This window comes from Panthera leo, chromosome C2, assembly GCF_018350215.1.
Source record: "Panthera leo isolate Ple1 chromosome C2, P.leo_Ple1_pat1.1, whole genome shotgun sequence".
NCBI classification, from domain to species: domain Eukaryota; kingdom Metazoa; phylum Chordata; class Mammalia; order Carnivora; family Felidae; genus Panthera; species Panthera leo.
Window position 1 is genome coordinate 63802112 of NC_056687.1, and position 6799 is coordinate 63808910.

The 6799-nt window shown below is 39.1% G+C and overlaps 1 long non-coding RNA gene across 1 annotated transcript; it reads left to right on the forward strand.

Annotated features, from left to right (window-relative positions):
* Positions 1-418: 418 nt before the first annotated feature.
* LOC122198531 lies at positions 419-1881 on the forward strand. The gene is made up of 3 exons (XR_006193035.1): positions 419-499; positions 1381-1515; positions 1606-1881. It is a non-coding gene; the product is annotated as an uncharacterized LOC122198531 (long non-coding RNA).
* The last annotated feature ends 4918 nt before the right edge of the window (positions 1882-6799 follow it).

Here is a 6799-nt window from a genome sequence, read left to right on the forward strand (position 1 = left end):
AGACTCTGTCCACAGTATTTCTCTCCCAGTTTGCACTTTCTGCATCTCTTGCCTGGGCTATTCCAAAGGCCTCCTTGTGCATGTCTCCATTTCTAATCCTGCCTACCTCAATTCCATCCTCTACATAAAAGAATTTTATTCTTCCACTATTTTTTAAAATTCATGTATTTATTTAGAGCACAAGAGTGAGAGTGAGAGCCAGACAGAGCAAGAGTGAGGAGCACAGAGAGGGAGAGAGAGAATCCCAAGCAGTCTCCAAGCTGTCAGCATATAGCCCAATGTGAGGCTCCATCTCACAAACCCTAAGATCATAACCTGAGCAGAAATCAAGAGTCAGATCCTTAACTGACTGTGCAATCCAGGCATCCAGGAAGAGTAAGATCCTTAAAATGCAGATCTTTCTGTGTCACCTCCTTGACTGACATCTTTCAGTGTCTCCCATCACTTACAAGGCAAGCTCAAGCTTCTGGTCATGGAACATGAGATCTACTGTGATCAGGTACCACCTACGTTTTTAGCCTCATCTCTCCTACCTCTCAGGTTATATTCCTCTAAGACTAATTGAACTGTGTTCTCACTCTGTCGTCCTATCTATCTAGATAACTAGTGCTCATCTCTGTTCTATTTTACCTAGAAAACTTCCTTTCTTCTTCTTAATCTCAGCCTACCACCCTTCACATCCCAGCTTAGTATGTTCTCATCCAAAAAATATCTCCTAACCTTCTAACACAAGGCAAATGTCCACATGCTTTCATATTATTACCTACCTCCATTTATTTCCACAGACTATAATTTTATATTTATGCCTAGATTATTGCAATCGCCTCCATATAAATCTCCATGCCTTGATTATCTTCCTTTGAATCCAAATGACACATTTCTACTGATGCTAATTTTCTAAAAGAAAGTTAGTAGAAAGCCCCAGCCAAACTGCCTATCTAAGCCCATCTCTAATCAGTCCATTCTCATCTTCTGTTCAAGTCAGAACAAATTAAATTACTTTCTTCACTCAATGCCATGGTGCAACGCCTTGTTATGCTTCTAGGCCTTTGTACATGTTTCTGACTGTAGTGGTTATACCCACCTAATAAGCCATCAAGTTTTATCTCAAACATCACTACTCTATGGTACTTTCTCGAATATCTCCCCTCCCCACCTGTTAGTAATTCCTTCTACTGGATTCTCTTAGAACTTGGCAAATATTCCCTTCATAATACCACATGGCCTTGTAATTATTTGTAAGTGACTTAAGGGCTGTTCCTTCTCATCCTGGCTCAGTATCTGATATTCAGTAAATGTTCAAGAGAGAATGGTTGAGAATGAATAAGTGAGTGGGTAAATTAATGGAATGGATAACTTATTTTTAACAAACGACCACAGAAAAATAATTTTTCCCACAATGTGATTGAGAAGCATTCAAAATTTGGAAGTAAACTCGAAATCAAAAAACAGAAAAGAAGAAGCTGATGCCAGAAACAAAGAAATACAGAAGGAAACACAGAGCTGGGGAGAAAGGTATGTAAAACAGAGAAGGGGAGAGAGCAGGGAACAGAAAGAATACCACAAGTAACACTGTCACCTACCTTTACTATCTTTACTTTCTAGATCTGAGGAGTCAGCTTCCTACAGTGATGTCATAATTTAGTCCCGCACACCAGATCCTCATACTCAGCTTCAGCGCAGGATGCACATTATTGCAATTACTCAAGCACAGGAGAGTAAGCCTCATTTCCCTTGGAAGTGTTTTTGTAACATCACACCTTCCCTACTGCAACAAAGGATTTAAACCACCAGTCATGAGATGCTGCACATTGTGTTAAAGTACAAAAAGAGAAACGGGCAAAGGCATTAATGGAATTAAACCTCCAGGGTCGCAGGTGGAAGGAGTATTATTCAAAATAAAAATAATTATTTAATGGACCACAGTCACTGCTGGTCACTGCAGCGGCCAGATGGATGGAAATGCATTATAGTCCCTCTTTTGGGTGGGGCTTGTTTAACAGAGATGTTCGTGCTCTGAACATCTGTCTGCTATAAGCAAAAATATGTTCTGATGCCATTCGGTCTGAGAAGAGCTCTAACAGAGCTAGAAATTCAGTAAGACAAACCAACGATTTAGGCTTTGTAGCAAGGGGCATTGGGTTTAGGAACAGATCACTTAGGGGACAGACATAACGTAGAGATTTAACTCAAACACAGACTCTTGGATCAGATCTGAAGCCAAATGGCAGACAGCTGAGAGACTCTCTAGTATGCTAATAACTGGACAACAGTGAAATGGTCCTGTTACTCATTCTCACTCTATACCCCCAGCCTTTCACTTCACTCTTCTTTCAATGAGAAATCCAAAGTATTTCACCACAGTTAAGCACTGGAGGTAACTACCACCTCTCTGGCAAGTTCTGAGGTTCTCTTCTCTCACAGATTTTTCTGTTAAACTTAGGTCAACAGATGAGAGTCTTGGAAGACATAAGAAAATCTAGCAACTTTCATTAATCAAATTAGTAAGGACAACACTTCTCCATTCCCTCAAGTGACATGTTTTTGCTCCCACCTAATCTCCCTCTTCCTGCTGTCTATCCACCTATCTTAAGGACAACAATTTCCTCAGAGCCAAACACATCATACCTTGGTAGCAGCCTGAAAAAGGATGTTTTAGAAAAGGCAACGTCTGAATATGACAAATGACATTAGCCCCATGTTTGGCAAGGTCACGGCCAAAGCCAATCTGATATTTACAGTATGCTTTATAAAACCACAAATACATTTCTAAATCCCATGGGATGCTATGTCACATGGAACATATGCAATTAATCTCCTACTGTGACTTTTCTCACCTTTCTCTTCAGGTAAGCCTCTCCCAGGTGTGTTTAAATAGCCACTGCTGAAGCTACCACCTGTTAGCAATAGTCACCTGTGTGTGTTGCAGGGTTTGGGACCAGTACAATATCCGACTTGAAAGCAGTAGTGACATCAAGTAGTGAGTCTTGCACAAAGGCTCAAATTTAACAGGTCAAGTAGCAAAATATTTCCCCACTGGAATAAAACAGTCAGTGCTTGGAAGAGATGCTGGCTTTGGGGAACCGACTGCTGTCAGTTTTAAGCATGATAAAAATTTCCCTTAATTTAGCTCTAACATGACCATTTATTTCAAGACATGAATAAACTGAAGTTGAAGAAGTAGAAATTTCAAAACTGGAGACTGTGGATTTTAATCTCTACAATTACTTGAATCGAAACAGTGCTCACAAAATGATTTAAACAGCTAACTCAAGTTTATTGAAAAATATTAACAGCTAGATCTCATTCAGTTTATATCCATATTTTATGTCGATGATTCCAAGTCTTACCCTTCCTCAGTGGCTAGGGCCCAAGCAAAGGCCCAGAGCCAGACACTTGAATGTTCCAAGTCTCCATGTCCAGCATCATGAAGACCACGTGGTGAGGGTTGACTGACATATCCCAACATCACAATGGCACTGAAAACTCTTAACCTTGGTCAGCTAGGCAAGTGCAGTTGTAAATCTCAGCCCCGGAACTTGTTTAACGCTCCCCAACTTCAATGTACATTAAGTTTGACATTTGTTGTTGATACCTCTCCATAAACATGTGCAGGGTTAAGCTCCCTTTTCATATGCTGGCTTTAAGTCACTTTTTGCCCAATACTCAAGAAAGCATTTCAATGAGTTAGAGCATCCTTATCCAAAATATTATTGAATGTAACGAGTATAAAATTTAACCATTTCCATGTTAGTATTTCATTATGAATAACAAGATACTTACAACAAAATTCCTAACTCACAATCAGACTGTAGAGTGTCAAGACCCTGTGGTTAATGCATGAGTTACCATGATAATCACGGTACATGCCTCGTATGCCAGACCCAGTGCTAAAGACCTTATTATATTTAATACTCATCATGAACAGGAACTATTAGATTACCTGACCAAGGTCACACGACTACTAAAGTTTTGCATCCAGAGCTTGAATCCAGTTTTGTCCTACCCCAATAACAATGCTGAACCACCGTCCTCATTTAAAATAACCCCCAGCCTCATTCTTTATCTCAAAACTTGGAGTATTCCCCAAGGGCAAGAGTATCAAGATCCTGCAAAAATGACTGCAACCTATCTCTGCAGCCTTATAATTTGAGACCCTTGTTTGTTTGTTTTTAAGGTTTTTTTTTAACATTTATTTATTATTGAGAGACAGAGAGAGACAGAGCATGAGCAGGGGAGGGACAGAGAGGGGAGGAGACAGATTGTGAAGCAGGCTCCAGGCTCCGAGCCGTCAGCACAGAGCCTGATGCTGGGCTCGAACTCACAAACCGCGAGAATCGACCCCAGTCGAAGTTGGATGCTTAACCGCCTGAGCCACCCAGGAGCCCCTAATTTGAGACCCTTGTAATTTGAGACCCAGGTCACATCAACCCTCCCTAAATGGGTCTTTTCTGAAAATTCCCCAGATGTGACTGCTCTTCACTAGTGCAATGGTTATCAACCAGAGCAAGTCTGATCCTCAGGTAATACTTAGCAATCTTTAGAGACATTTTGGGTTGTCACAATTATGAGGATGCTACTGGCATCTACTGGGATATGGATGTTGCCAAGAGTACCAAAATGCACAAGAAGCCACCCACAATAAAGAATTATCTGTTTCAGATGTCAACAGTGAAAGATCGAGAAACTCTGGTGTGTATGATAATAGCTTTTGAAAACTCCTTATGAAATTTAACACTTTCTTCCTTGCATTACATAGTACGTTAAATATTCCCAGAGGTCAAAGACTAGGTCTTACACAATTTTGTATTCTACATCCCTTTCCTCACAACTTAATAGGTTACAAGCCATGGGGGAAGGGACTAAATGTTTAATGATCACTCTAACACTTGAATCTATAGGGCAAATCCTGAAATGTTTATTGAAATGTTTATGTGGAACAATGACGATTATAGAATTCCATAAATTTTGGAGGTGGAGAATACAGTAGAGAAATAACAATTTCCTTTTGAAGCTATGGATAATAAGAACCAGAGAAGTCAGATGAATTGGTTAAGATCACAGAGCAAGTAGGACTTCTTTGTTCTCAGACTGGATTATATCTTAAGTAAAAGCCATTTAAGGAGAAAAACATCAAAAATAAAAAGCATCTCTTAAAAACGTAAAAATTTATCTTTTCCCCAGGAGAGTAATGTCCTTCTCATGACATGTGTTAAGTGCATGAATTGTTTGTTTGTTTGTTTTTAATCATACATGCTATGCATCAGTGCTTCCTCTAATCATACTGACAGTTGCGATCAATGCCTTTTACGAAGATTTGTGGAAACCGCAAAGAGTCAAACATTGCTACTATGGAGATAAATGTCCTTGAAGGCTCTCAGCCTTAGCTCACCACTAAATGCCTCCTTGGAGGATGTTTTATTTTATCCCCATGTTATTACTGGAACAGGGCAATGGTTCAGTACTGACTCAGAGAAGTATCTATGGTGCTATGTCAGGACCTCAGTGCCTGACTCATGAAAGACAGCTCTGTCCTGGACTTTTTCTTATCTCTTGGCCCAGTCCTGACAATTCATCAAATTCATTCATGAGATCTCTTAAGTGACACAAGGAAAGTCTTTAATTATTAAGCGCACATACACAAACTGAAATTTGATGCAGATTGTGATCACTGTAGAAATTCAGGTCTATGCCTTCGTCTGACCCAGTTCATCACTAGTTCACAACAGCTAACAAAATCACTTTTAAAAGTATGAAATCCTCACAATGTCATATGGATATGTGCACCAGCAAAAGAGACCAAAGGGCTTAAAGTGGTTCACTTCAAAAGGGATTGGCTGCTGTGGTGTCCTCAATAGCTTGTGCTCAGCTGAGAGAAACCAAGCAGAAGAGAATGCCACACTCATCAAGATTAAGGTAAGGTGCACTCTGTGCCAATGAATACACATAGTCACAAATAATGGAGCAAGAAGAAACCTGCTTTTTTGCCACTATTATCCTGATTCTCCATATCTCTCATCATATAGTGTACCAGGGACCTCCTGAGTTTCATGAAGAGGCAGCCTTCTGTTTATTCCTCATTTATGAACAAAGAAAAAAGAGGACGTATTATATTATCTTGCTCAAGGGAGAACATTTCCTCTTCACCAAGTGACTAGTGATCTATGTGTCAGAGCACTGTATTGCATACCTGTTTTCACACCTTGTACTCATCAGAGAATCTTCTATTTAACCCCCTCCTCTCTCCCTCAAAATAAAATCCTCACATAAATATTAATGATTGTTCGACCCATGAGCAGAAAGGTATGACTATCTCTGCATTTCATAATGATTTTACTTCTCTCTTCCAAAAGCCACAATTAAATCCCAGAGGGAAAATTTCCTTTTGTGGATAAGGCAAATAGTGGTCTTTTCTTAATATATGCACAGATTCATAATGATATTACTATTATAAATAGCGACGATAATGAATAAATTTGCTACTACAAAATAAGTAGGTAGTCCAGATTTTATAATCCTATTAAATATCTCCATATTTTATATGTTGCATATTATTTTTTCTTTATGAGATGACCTGAGTCACATGTGCACTTTTATGGCTTCCTAGAGATACAAGAAAATGGAGCTATAACTTTTCATTTTCTATCATGTGTGATGTGTATAAGAATATCACAAGTATTTAAATATTTTTGCTTTAGCCTTTGATCTGAAGAGTTGAAATTATGTTCCATATTTTTTTAAAAATCCATATTCCTCCACAGACATTAAGATAAAAAGAAATTAGCCACCAAAATCATGC